The sequence below is a fragment of the Typopeltis vanoorti genome, chromosome 19, assembly GCF_054136105.1.
Source record: "Typopeltis vanoorti isolate ZY-2024b chromosome 19, IOZ_Tvanoo_1.0, whole genome shotgun sequence".
Lineage (NCBI taxonomy): Eukaryota > Metazoa > Arthropoda > Arachnida > Uropygi > Thelyphonidae > Typopeltis > Typopeltis vanoorti.
The window spans coordinates 105,622,806-105,637,670 of NC_143567.1; the positions used below are offsets into that span (position 1 = coordinate 105,622,806).

General features: G+C 33.6%; 1 protein-coding gene across 6 annotated transcripts in view; it reads left to right on the forward strand.

Annotated features, from left to right (window-relative positions):
• Positions 1-555: 555 nt before the first annotated feature.
• The window catches only part of LOC150096427 (uncharacterized), a 46,600-nt gene continuing 32,290 nt past the window's right edge, over positions 556-14,865 (forward strand). For 2 of the 6 annotated variants that reach the window (XM_090408958.1, XM_090408959.1), the window contains exons 1-3: positions 558-892; positions 8,746-8,815; positions 12,302-12,470. The gene's annotated coding sequence lies outside the window, so the exon portion shown is untranslated. Of the gene's footprint in view, positions 893-8,745; positions 8,816-12,301; positions 12,471-14,865 lie in introns of all 6 variants that reach the window. The other 4 variants (XM_090408961.1, XM_090408963.1, XM_090408962.1 and 1 more) reach the window with 3 other exon arrangements.

The window sequence follows — 14,865 nt, forward strand, 5'->3', positions numbered from 1 at the left end:
CTAACTTGGCTATGCCTGAGGAAGATCCTCAAATTCCTCACGTCTACAACGGGAATCGAACCTGGGACACTCCTTCCCCAAGCATATGGTTGGGGAAGGAGTGTCCCACTGGGCTAACCACTAGGTTAGCCTAGTGGGACACTCAAAGCCACTAGGCTAACCGCGCGGTCTGCTGAATACATCTCACTACTGTACTTAATTCTCCAATACTACTCAATTCTCCAATTACGACACTACTACCATCAACGCCATCTATCGCCTATCACACCAACATTTATATATATATATATATATATATATATATATATATATATATATATATATATATATATATATATATATATATATATTGCACTCTGCATTCAGAATAGAATCTTTGTTCTCTATAGAAAATATAAATTTTTACTGAAAATACGAAAATACTCTGTATGATAATAAACCTTGTCTATATATCAAAACAAATATTATTTATTTATTTATTTATTTTAATATTATTCCACACGTCTGTTCACAGGTGTCGCTTTGCTCCACTGTGAAGAGTCGTTGTCTGTGGACGTTTCTTTGAGTTTTGTGCTCCTTGCTAATTTTGCAATTTTTATATGGATTATTAACACTTTTATTTAATTTCATTACAGTATGAACTTCGGATAGTAACTTAAGGTAAGCAACGTCAACTTTTTATACAAAAACACTGAAAATTTAACTGAAAACTTGTGATTTTATTAATGTTGTCCTTCCATTCTTGTGGATCAACGCTCCTTTGTGATATTCTCCATACAACGAAAGCGGTAACCTTGGAAGGGACCGCCTAAGTGACCTTCAACCAGACGTTCCAATCCTGCAGGACAGAGGCTTCTCTTGCATATAAGGACTAAGAAACAACTAACTTCAGGTATGGTTTACTGATTTTCATTCAACTATGGTGCTTTCTTTTAGAATCATTTCCTTATAATATTAATTTTGAATATGAATTCAATTTGAATAATATGAAAAAAATGGGATTAGAAGTGTTATTGATGATAGCCAATAAACTGCACCCAAAGGGGGAGAGAGTTCAATGAGTTGGATATGCAGCCGCTGTGAAAAGAACGAACCTGCATAAATAGGGGTTAACTGTCACATGATTGTGACAGTTAACCCCTGTGACAGACGAGAGAGAGAGGGCAAAACTGTTAATCGAAAGAATAATAATATGACGGATATAAACAATGAACAGTTGATTGTAATGAGGAATACAGCCCGGATTAGGTGGAGTGATACACGAGACATACCAAGATTGGAAGGAGAAGATATTTGGGAGAAAGAAATGGCATTTATGCAGTTACCAAGGAATAATTGCATGTGATGGAATACACTGGGAGTTTTAGAGTACTAGATCTAGTAAATGCATCGGACAATTTGTGTCTAACTACTATGACCACAATGCGATCAATTGGTGAGAGATCATATAAGCTGGAACTACAAAAAAGAAAAGAAAGAAATGTTAGATAGCAATGGTACTAGAACTAGATTTGTTACTTGTAGAGAGGTGAATGAGTAAAATAAGTTGCCAGGGTTTGTTGTGGTGGCCATGGCTGTGAATGAGTTCAAAGCAATGTAAGACAGATACTGTTCAAATGTTGGATAGTGCTTCGCATCATGTTTATGTCCTCCCTTGATGACTGAGGACTCCATAGAGTAGTCAGTAATAATAATTAATGGTGACTACATGTAATGTCTTGGCTGCAGTGGCGTGCACTTCATTTACTCTGTGGTATCTGAGAATATATGAAAAGAGAAATCCCTAAAAGGTCAGTCTTAGTGGTGCTGGAACTCCTGCAGAGAAAGTACGAAACCAGCAAAAGAGATTAAAATCCAAACCAATGCCAATAACTCACTGAATAAAAGTTACCCTTCCAGAAAACACCTAATATACAGAAATATCTAATAAGGAATTAAACATAATAAGATTCCTTATTGGAGAATGTAAGTGGTCAACAGCAAAAGAAATCTTCAAAATGCATAAACAAGAATTGAAAAATCAATTTGTGACTTATGAAGAATTTTTAAAATTTAATAGAGAAAGCATGCAAGAATTCCTAAACTCAGTGAAAGAAATGAAATATAAAATCACATATGGAAACACAAACACAGCAGAAGAAAGAAAATAATGAAATAAGGTTAGAGCTAGCAAAACTAGAGATAAAAATTGAAGAATTTTTATACAAATAAACAAAAAAAAAATTGTGGCACCAGCTAAAAACATCCTGTAAACAGAGCTTGAAAAGCAAATATACAGAATAGCTAAACAAGCTATAATCAGAAATATGCCGAATTAAATAAAATTATTACACCAATAAAATTAAATAAAATAAAGTAAAAATTATAGGAACATGGCAACAATAAATGAAACACTTAATAAAGCCACCACCTCCCCTTGCTTCAACAATTGTTATCCTTGTCAAAGAGTGTTTAAATAAGAAGCAACTAATGGACAAATTTAATAATGCATTCAAGGAAAAATTACAAATCTCTGATGAACTATATCCAATCTTAAAAAAACAAACACCAACACTATTCAGACACAGAAAATAAGAATTTTTTGCTTCTACATAAAACAAAGAAATTTTGATATGATTATCTCAGATATATCAAACTCCACTACTACTCCGCTGTATCACGAATTACTCAAAATATTAAACATCATTTTTCAGAAATGTAAAATATCACCAGATCTAAGAACAGCAGTGATGACTCCACTACACAAAAAAGGAATATCCGATGAAATTAACAATCACAGGCTGATATACCCACTGAGAGTAATAGAAAAGATCATGGAAAGAATACTGAATGATAAAATGTCCACATGACTAGAGGAATACAATATTGAACACTCAATACGGATTTCGTAAAAATAAAGGAACTAATATCTTATTGGAAGATCTTTCTGATATAATAAACTCATCCTTATAGAAAAACCACTTGGTATTGGCACTTGGTCTTCAATTCTCTAAAGATTTTGCACTGTTGAGTACACAATTCTTTTAAAAAACTCGAATCAGTAGGCATAGAAGAAAAATTCCACATGTAGTTCGAAAGATTTCTAAAAAACAGAATCAACATTACAACAATAAATCCTTACAATAACAGAACTGAAATTACTTGGCATTCAACAATGGACAATCCTATTACCATACCTTTTCAATATTTCTGTAAATGATCTATCCAACCTACAGCTATACAGTCACATCTACCAGTATGCAGAAGACACACTACTCATATCAATACACAAATACCCACCACTAGCCTTATAACATTTACAATCAGACTTCATTATAATCATGCGCAATTCTATCATAATAAATAGCAACATAACTCGACTAATAATATTTAGAAACCTTGGATGGGTACAGATCTCTAACATGTATCAGTGAAATGTTATACTTCATATCATCCAAAGAAAACAATAACCTGTCATTGCTGACTATCCAGGAAGTTAAATAGCTCAAATATTTTTGGACTGAACTTTTAAGTACAATATGTGATCAAACATGCATATTAATTATAAATATACGCATACAAATATATATATATATATATAATAACTGCACATATTACTCATTAAAATGCATTACTTATGAGACATTACCTTCAGATACCAGGAAAATGATCTTCAAGTCGCTAGGTCAGTCTATTCCTATATACTAAATAACTTGATCCCTTACTTGCAATACTTAATGAAAAAACTAAACGCATTTCAAAACAGGCTGATGGCTACAACTGCTCTTGAGTGTTAAAATAGTACCCCTCTTTTCTTCCATCAACATATACCAACAATTGACTTCTGACTGTAACAAATCCTAGACATTACACTACCTTACTAAGACATTACTTTTCCAGATAATAACTAACAACAATATCAGTTTCATATTTCAGCATCTCTCTCTCTCTCTCTCTCTCTCTCTCTCTCATGCACACACACACACACAGGGCATCCACAAATCATTACCCTCATTTCAACTGGCTATGATATTTTAACAATGAAACTAACTGAATAAATTTTGTTGCAGTAAACTTTGGCACTAATAAAGTTTCCATACTGGTATCTTGAGTATACTGCTTTTCCCACCAGGAGCGCTGCTGCTGATTTTCTTTACAAATGACTTCAGTACGGAAAAAGCTCAATGTGTTCTGTGGCTAGCAGAAACAAAATCTCCAGTTACAGTGCAGTGAATGTTTAGGACACACTATGGAAAAAACCCACCTGATTGTTGAACTCATTAAGTCATGGAAGACAAAGTTTTTAGAAACAGGTTCAGTTCATAATGGTACAAGCAGTGGCAGATCATCGGTTTCCGAGGAGACAGTTGAGGCAGTTCAAACTGCCTTCACCTGGTCACTGCAGAAATCAGAAAAGCTTGACTAGAACTTCAAATGCCAAGGAGTACAGTACACAAAGTGGTACTCAAACGTTTGAAATTATTTGTGTACAAAGTCCAAATTCTCCAGGAGATAAAGCTAGATGATTGTCCAAGGCTTGAAGAATTTTCTAACCTCATTTCAAACCACATGGATGAGAATAATGAATTTTTGCAGCATGTTTGTTTTTCTGATGAGGCAACATTTCATATGAGTGGAGTAGTCAACAGACACAATGTATGGCTCTGGGGAACTGAAACCCACATGCCATAACAGAACACATTCGAGCTAGTCCAAAACTCAGTTTGTGGTGTGGACTAATGCATGATCGAGTGATTGGCCCTTTCTTTCTTGAAAAAGAAATTGATGGAAATATGTACTTAGACATGCTCAATAGTTGATGTCGAACCAAATGTCAGGGAAAGTTCTTCCAAAGATTCTGATTGTGATGAATCCATTAAAGAATTCATTTTAAAGAAATTAGTAGAAGGATTGGACTTGACAAGAAAGTTATTTTATGGATAATGATCTTTTAATGGAGCAGTCCGGAAAATTCACGACACAATTGGATATTTGTTTAGCTCTGTATTATGAACTTAATAAAAAATAGTTTTAAGCAAGGTCTGATTTCTGACTTCTTGATAACTAAACCAGCCAAAGCATGCAATGAGAATTATACAAATGATGTCCAAGAGATTTCAAGTGATTACGATCACAACACTCGTAAATAAAGAACATCTACGAAATGTTAGTTTAGAAGAGAGTGGTGAAGATTAAAATATGTTTCATTTTATTTTGCCTAAAACATTTATGTATTATGTGCAATGAAGTTTATGTACAATTTATAATTTTTTATAATTTTATACTATGTATTTGTTTCATAGTTTGTTTTCTTAACTTACATGAATTACCTGAATTAAATAAAAATATATTTTGTTGGATATGTCATTGTTTATATAATCTTTAAAAAAAAAAAGGTTTCGGAACCCAGCCCTACTTTTTCTATGTGACCTGAGTCTCTCATAATGCGATTTATATAACGTGGCATTTTTGTTGAACCTGACATCTGCATTATACGGTTACCTGTATATAACTCATCTAAATTTAATTTGTCTATAATCAACAAGTGTTTGTGTCATTTTTAAGATTTTAAAACTTCATTATTTTTTCTAATTAAATGTTAACTTTATTACAAATTCTAAGCAGAATAACTGAGCAAAAAAAAAATAAAAATTAATTGTGTGCAAATTCACTGTGACTTCAAAATTAGACATGGTCTTACTTAAATATGGAGAACACATTGACACCAAAATTTGCTCATTTAAGTTTTCAAATACATATTTTATTTGACTGAAATATTATTTACAGAATAAAGAAAAAATCAACAATGCATGAAATCATAGAAAATAAAATTCCCTTGGATTGTCCAAATAAAATAGGCGACAACCCAGCATTTCCTCCAACTCAAGACAGGAAAAATATAGTTATCAACTCTGAAATAGGGAAACGTGAGAAAAAAAGCCTAGAAAACCCTCAAATCTTGTGATCATTAGCCCTTTCAGAAATAATGAAATATGAACCTGACTCAATAAAGATCTACACAGATGGCTCCAAAAATCCAAATGGCAATTCTGGGAGTAGCATATTGATCTATGGCTCTCATAATATAGAACTAAAAACAGCTAACAGTATTGGATGCAACTCATGTCATGCAGAATTAATAGCCATTAACACAGCACTGCAATATTTGGACAAACAAAACCCGAAGGAGTTTATGTTTTTCACAGATTCCTTAGCAGCCCTTCAAGCTATTAAGAACCGCTACACTAGCCATCAAGAAATACTTAGAGACATAGCAAAAAAACATAAACAAACTACATAAGGATTCCAAAATAATCTTCCAATGGATCCCATCCCATGTGGGATTAAAGGGAAACAAAACTGCATTTGAAGTAGCAAAAATGGCTGCATCATCAAGTGATACCACAGATTTCGATCTTTTTAAAACTGTGCAAAAAGAAAACATAAAAAGAACAGTTCTTCAGGACATGACTCACCACTGGTACTTAGCAGAAAATCTAGGAGCTACCATCAACTCCAAGTTTAATCGCAGTGCCACTACCATGATATCTCGCCTCAAGACCGGCCACACAAGACCAATCAAGTTTAACAGTGGCATAAAAGTCTTCCCCACCTGCAAAATCTGTAACATCGAGGAAGAATCACCAATGCATATGCTAAACTGTATGAATGTTTCCAAATGTGAACTCTATAACAACCCAGAAAAGGTGCTGTATAAAATACATGAACTTGACCTCTATGCTCTAATGTAATAATACCATGGGATAATAAAAAAAAAATATTTACAAGTATATTCACTGAGCAAAAATTTGTAATTACATGTAGTTACCTAGAAATATTTCACAAGATTGAGTTTGCACTCTTAATATTTTCCATTAAGTTAATTAATAATAAAACTGTTCATTACTTAGTTTTTTTTTTGGGGGGGGGGGTTACAGTACATCAAAGTAGCTGGTCACACAGCAGAATCTTAAGAATGGATATCATAGGAAGCACAGTTCCATACATCTGATACAGTGTTAGTCTGGACACTACACGATGCCTTGTTAATGATTCTAAGTATTCCTTTGTCACTAAATATACACAAGCAGTCTTCATATATTTGTAAATGTCCCAAAATAAAAAATTATCTAATTGTATAAAGTCCTGAAAGTCTAATTTAACCTTCGAAGAGTTGAGATGAGCTATAATCTTTCCCATGATTATGATAGCTAGTAATTCAGTTTCCAGAAATAGTAAATGATTATCAATGTCATACATTTTTGGTGAAAATTGCTCAGCTACTTCACAGCTAATAGGAAAAATCTTTACTTACACCATCTGTTTCATCAATGATTAGTTAACCATCTTGGCATTTGAGAATATTACAATCTCCAATGTCCAATTCATGATCTACTCTTCTCTGCAAGTATCCCAGGATATTCACCTTTGACGTATTTTCTCCCATGTATTTCTCGACAACCACATCACAATGTATGTATCTTCCAAAATAACAATCGGTTTCCATCATTTAAGAGCTATGGGTTTTGTCATGCTCTATTTTCTTGAAGAAAGAAAAATTGAAAGGTTTTTGGGGCTCACACATTATATTAATTTACTAGACACACAACATAAGATGGTTTTTGGCTTTAATGAACAATTGCAGTAAACTGAAAATGTACCTGAAAATGTCTTGTTCCTTATAGGATTGTTTACCATGTCCGTGTGTTTCAAAATGTAACATTTACATAAATGACTCAGGCATATTTTCGCATGCTTCTGGATGTGACCTTGAACTGATGTTATTCTACTTTGTGGTATCATCGGGATGAATCTTATTCATCAATGACGTCCAGTAATTTTTACTGTAATAAAATGAATGAATACATTTTTAAAAAAAAAACAAAAACTAATACATATATTTGCACAAAATCTTTGTTTATGTTTCCAGTAACATGAGTAAGTACAGACTATGTCTTCACATTTAGGACAATCGATTAAATCAAGAACAGGTCAGCCTAATAATTTTGATAAAATTTTCAATTTTTCTCTACCTATGGCGAGCAATATTTGATATTTGTTTTATCGAATCTCTTAGTTTGTCCAGAGAAAGAGAACCAATATCCCATTTCAGTTGGTAGTTGTATTTAATTAACCAAGAATTCTGCTTTATAACTTTTTCAGGTAGTGCATTCCACGTACAAGGTGGTTTTGTCATGGCATATCTTACAATAAGTCCATCTGAAATACAAATTTCTTTAGAAAATAAAGTTGAGTCTTCATCATAAAGAAACTGTTCATCCATATGCTAGTCGTTTCTGAAATTTCATATTTTTTTCCTCAGTATTCGTATTGTTTTCTTTATTTTTTATCCTTATTATGTTATGTATTTTTCCAACACAAATAAATAGTTATTATTATTATTTCAACTGAATATTAGCTCTGGTAGTATACCGTTCATGTTAAATTCTCTGTTATGAGTTCCAAACATTTAGAATTTAGACTATTGTGTTATCTTTATGAGGGTAAAGTCAACAGTGTCTAAACATTAATGTCCTCTTTTGACGTGTATGTGTCATTCTTCTGTGGTGCTAATGACATTGTCATTCTGATTGAGTTTGTTATCAGTTCTGGTTTTAGAGTATATGAACAAATTGCTAACAGTAGGGTATGTGTACCAACCTCTGGAACTTGATCACACGTGACCGGTGGGCACTGTGCTTATTGGATGTCATGTGTTATCCGTTATCCCATTGGTGTTGATTCTTTCTTTATATTTGGTTACAGGGGATTTCGAGCATTTGGGATCTCTATTGCATTCAGAATTTCGTTAGTTCCAAGATGAATCATTCTGGAGGTAAGTGAATATTTTTGTGTAGATTAAGCATAGCAACGGTCACTTGAAAAATATTAATTTCAGTTTAGCTTTTTTTTATTTATTTATTTATTTTATTTTATTTTTTTAAAATCATATACCGCCTTTTCAGGGAATATTTGTTGATTGCAGTTACTTTATATGATATTTGAAATTTCAACTGACCACAGCTCGTATGATATAGTAAGCTCAATTCTAATGAATAATTTTTCACAAGGTTAATCATTAGAGTACTTCAGCAACTTTCAACATGGGCTACATTAACAACTTTTAATGTCTGAAAGTTATTAATATATGGTAATGTATAAGGTGCTTTTTGCAACAAAAACAAACAAAACAAAACTTGTTTCAAACTGTTTTGTGTTAACAGAAATGTCTACAAGTCATTATATATATATATATTTTGTTAGAGGGGGTTGAATAGTAAAAATTGTCTGAGAATGGATTATGTAGTGTAGAATATTGCAAAATGCACCTTTGTGATGAGTAACATTTATTTTCTAAAAGAGATCCTCAAAATCCAGAATGTAATTTATTTTTTTTATTAGAGATCATACATAATTCACTATTGATGCTGATGGTGTTGTTTACAACCATGCTCCACTAATTTTAGAAGTTGATTTATCAGAAACACAGGACGAAGAGAATGTACAACCCTCAGGCAGTGGTGTCTGGAGGTAGCAGGGACCCCTCCCACATACACACACACACAAATTTTACATCCACATTCTGGAAGTGAAAATAATATCTCTTCTACTGATGCTTCACTATACGGGCATTTTTATAGTTTTGGTGGGTTGGTCATGATTCTCTTTAAAATACCAAACCTGTCCGAGTAGAAAATAAGATTTTGTGACCTCAAACTCCTCCCTCTAGTGTCATTATTTTATTTAAAAATCTCCGAGACTCATTACAAATTTCTCATCTTACTGCTCAAGTGTTTCTAAGGCGATCAGGAGTACTAGTAGACATTTATGAAGATGCTACCCTGGAACCCCACTTATATTTAATTTTAGACTTTAGACAGAAACACTGGATAATTTATTGCATTCACGAATTTTACCTGGAGAAGAACCCAATGTTCTGTATATGCTAGAATGGTTGATTGACTCAAATGATAGGCTTATCTCATTTCTCTCCCAAACAGGCAAATGATGCTCTAAAACAATGCACCTTCTACGAAATCACGACGCTCTGCAAAATCTACAAAAATATATCTGACAATATTCAGCTAAATAATCACCCGATTTTGGGGAACTCTTTTAGAAAATAAATGTTACTCATCACAAAGGTGCATTTTGTGATGCACTTTTGAAAAATAAATAAAATTATAAGAGCATTCATCAGCAAATCAGTCCCATTCACTACTTGAAGAAAACTGGTGTTACAGCATGGTGGAGCACTGTTCCCATTATTAGGCAGTATCATTGTTCCTTTATTGAATTCACTTATTAGAAAATGAATCACGTGTTTAAAATATTTACAATCATTTTCCCAGCTTCTGATGCTCTATATATGAAGGTGTGACATAAAGGTACCCCATCCAATACATCTCCTATCATTTGCTGACTGGCTTTTAAGGCTTGACAACTGACAGTTTGAGCTGCTGATTTTAAAAGTGGACTTAAAAAAGGAGAAGGCACTTCTGAAAATGCTACCTAATCCACACCCATGCTTTTTGGTTGCCTTGCAAATACTTGAGCCCCATCTGCCTGCAGTGTGTAGTATATGAGATAATCAGTCATCCTTCACTTGGTGGAAGTGTAATTTAACTATTGGCTTACCACCACGAAAATGAAACAGTTCAGTACAAATTTCAATGCTAATTGACTGAAATGCTTGTTTTTGTAATGGATAATAATCAGGGTGATCAACCCTGATTTTTATCCATTTAATCCAACCATCTGCTCTTGGATTAAATCCGAATAAACAAAATATGTGGCTACACTCCTCTTTATATCAATCAGATATTTCCCAATGATTGTGCCATTCAGCCTTACACCAATCTGATTAAAACCCAGTAGAAGGCCAAACCCTGGGGACTTCTTGGGAAACAAAAGGTTACACTCTTTTGGAACTGTCAGAGAAATGTTTGGGTTCTTTTTTCCAGTAATCACAGAACTCACATCAAACATACTTGAAGTTCAGAGGGTGATTTGTAACTACCATGGAGAATCTTGCACACTTTGTAAAATCCTTCTTTAGACTTTTCGAAAACATTATTTCCTGTGTTGTTATCAGTGATATTGACTCCTCCCCTGTATCATACGAAACTCATCATAACTGGAATTGATGTTATTAAATTCTCCTGGAAGATGAATTTTGGCAAGTTAGTAGGAAATTTTGCATGCTATGAAACATCTTCATACTGACGTTACTGGGAAGGGTTAAGTAAAACATCTTTGCTACGAATCCAAGAATTATACAGAGGGATAACCAAGCCATTTAACAAAATACTGAAGCTTTCACTGCTTAAATACTCATTCAATTAGATACACGTCTTCAGGAAGTTCATTGGCTATATCAGCCTTTTGCTTTTGGGGTTCATAGAAAGTTCCCTCCACCATCTCTCCATCCCGACCACGAACTCTATGCTACTGGGTTTCTTTTAATAACTTGTGCAATAGCGAACAGTTCTTGTATCCAGGTCCCCCCAAACCCTTTTCTAAATTTATCGGTGTCATTGCTTAAATCCACGCTATTGCCTAAGTGAAATTTTGGTTTGGTAGGTTCCTCTTGGGTTCCATACAAATATTTCCAAACATTTCCAAACATTTTCTTCGTTGGGAATGTTAACTTCCGAAGGAGCCATACCGATTGTGTGATGTGGAGTGAGGTTATAATATGTACAAGGATTGGCAATACTTCGTATAACTTTTACTTTTAGTATACATTATCTATTTGTAGAAATTCGTTTTCAATGTTCTGATAAATCTTTCTGCAATTGGTGCTTACATTTTGCTCCTGGTCATGTAGAAATGAACATTATGGTTAAATAATGTTAAATAATATTGTAAATCTCCTTTCCTTGATTTATATTTATGTAACATGGCACTTCTTTAAAAATAGACATGAATGTATTAACAACAGCATCTCCTAATTTCTTCTTCAGTGTTCGAACCCACACAGATTGGGAAAAACAATCAATGCAAACAAGAAGGAAACGTGCTCCCCCAGTCTCTTTTGCATGGCATGACAGATCTACCAAATTGAAAAGTGTGTAAAAGTGTTGGGACTTTGTTTTGATTGTGTTTAAATTTTCTTCTAATGGGTTTATCTCACATAAGCATGCTGTGTTGCTAACCAATTTTTTAGGTTTCATGTGGCAATTTTGTATGTTTCTGTAAAGCTTTGATACTGCCAAAACTACCTACTGTATTAGGATTATAGTAATCTTAAATTAATCTTAATATTAGGATTATAGTAATTCTAACTTTTCCATTGCTGACAAGATTTTTTTCTTTGCAGGTGAAAATCAAGATCCCATGCTAAAACGCCAGCTGATTGTTTTTCTAATACTACTGTTCATGCTTATACGCTGTGAAATATGTATTCCTGTATGGGAAGCAGTATGAAAAACAACCAATCGGACATTTCTCATCAGTGAAATGTGACAAGAAAAACCCCTCAGGCAATGGTGATGTGAAAAAACCTTATTACAATATTATATCATTACAATATTGTAAATAATATTTCAGTGAAATAAAATGTGTATTTGTAAACTTAAATGAACAAATTTTGGTGTTGTTGATGTGTACATCTAATTTTGAAGTCACAGTGAATTCACTCACTTTTTTTTTTTTTTTGCTCAGTTATTCTGCTTAGAATTTATAATAAAGTTAACATTTAATTAGAAAAAATTAATGAACTTTTGAGATCTTAAAAATGATATAGAAGCACTTGTTGATTATAGACAAATCAAAATATTTGGATGAGTTATGATTGTATGTACACACACACTTGGTTTCTAGTCATTCAATTTTTAAAAACAACATATATATATATATATGCGCACACACACATAGACATATGTTTAAAATTATTAAGTGACTTAAACACCGAGAAAAAATATGAGATTTAATAAGGTTTCACTACTAGTTTCATCGGAAATGCCAACTTCATCAGGTGAATAAAGTCCCATGGAGAAAACAACATCTTAAAAATATATTGTACTTTAGACAAACACAGAGTTTAGAACAAGTAGTAGTTGTATTGAAATTGAATCTGAGTATTAGTTCTGGCATAAAGCACTTTGTCCGATGGTATCATGAGTACGCCAAAACTGAATTACAGCAATATGTGAATTGGGTAGGCTGTAACTGAGATTGCTGTTTAGATGGGTAGGGTCAGGCGCTATTTCTTTGGATTCCAAGATACGTCTTTCTAATTCATTGGAGCATTTATGGATGTTTGAAGTTAAGTTCCAGTCTATTTGATGTTGTCGTCCTTCAACATTGGTATTGGCAGAGAATAAAACATGACTGCATAGAGCACTAGCACGGGTTCTGTTATAAGAAATGTCACGTTGGTGTTCTAGGTGAAGAGATGGACTTTTATTTCTGGCCATATGATTTACTGCAACTGAAATGATTTTCTTTACTGGCAACTGAAGAAGGTTGTTTTACTTTAGGTTGAGGCAAGATCGGAGTTTTGGAAAGTTAGAGAAATATATTTTAACATTAAATTTCTTCAGGATTTTCGCTAGCTTAGTGGGAAGAGAACTTATATATGGTAAGGAGATGTAGGCTGTGAGGTTTGAGTTATCCTCATTACTATGTTTATTACGTACACTAAGATAATTATGGATATTTTTAGGAGAGTAGCTGTTATTTAAGAAGGTCCTTTTGAGGTAACTAAGTTCTTGTTGAAGTTCCTCTTCTTCTGACAACAAGGATCTCACCCAGTGAGCTAGTGTGGAAATAATTCCTAATTTTTGAGGGGGTTAGTGGTGTGATGAAGCATGCAGGTATCTATTGGTGTGTGTTGGCTTTCTAAAGATAGAAATCTTGAGACCATCTATTGTTCTAGTAAGTTTTTTATCTAGAAAAACCAAAACACCATTAACTTTTGGTTTGGATGTGAAGTTTATATTTTGATGAAAATTGTTTAAACGATCCAGGAAGGTTTGTAAGTTTTCTGGGCCGTGCTCCCAAATTAAGAATATGTTGTCCATGTAATGCAGCCAGATTTTGGGTTTCAGTGTTGTTGGGGAAATGGCTTTTTCCTCAAAATCTTCCAGAAAAACGTTGGCTAGTACTGGACACAACAGACTATCTATTGGCAAACCACTGTTCTGTTTGTAGATCTTGTCTTCAAATAATAAGTAGCCTGAATCCACACAATGCACATGTAAGGTGAAAATCTTTTTATATAACTTGTTTTTTTAAAAGACTAAGGACTTCCTTGGTTGGAACATTGGTAAATAGTGAAACTATGTCGAAGCTGATCATTCTTTCAGCTTCGTTAAGTTGGATGTTCTTGAACTTTGAGACCAAATCAGCCAAGTTCTTGATATATGAAAAGGAGTTTGCCTGTGAGATGTTTCAAGGAGGAAGCGAGATATTTCAAGAGATTATATATCTAGGGGAATCAGTGCCTTCACCTATTGGTCAGAGATGAGGGTTTTCTTTGCGGATCTTTGGAAGGCCATATAAACGTGGTATAAGTGGATGAAGGGAGCAGAGTGATAGGTAGATATTCCTATCACTATATATAGGTAGGTAATTCTGAGGTGGATTTGAGAAGATTATTTGTCTGGTTATGTAGTTCTCTTATGAGGGTTAGGAAGTTCAGAGTAAGTATTACAATCTAATAATTCATAGATCTTGAGACGATAATCTGTTCTATTTAGGATGACAGTGACGTTCCCTTTATCAGCTGGTAAAATGATATTTTTATTATTCCGCCATTGATCGATAGCTTTTCTCTCCGAAAAGCTAGAACCTAAAACATCCTTAGTAATGGTTCGAGTATGGAATTCTAGGTAATGGTTTGATTGTGGCCTGTTGACCCCAGTTGTTGATGACATCACA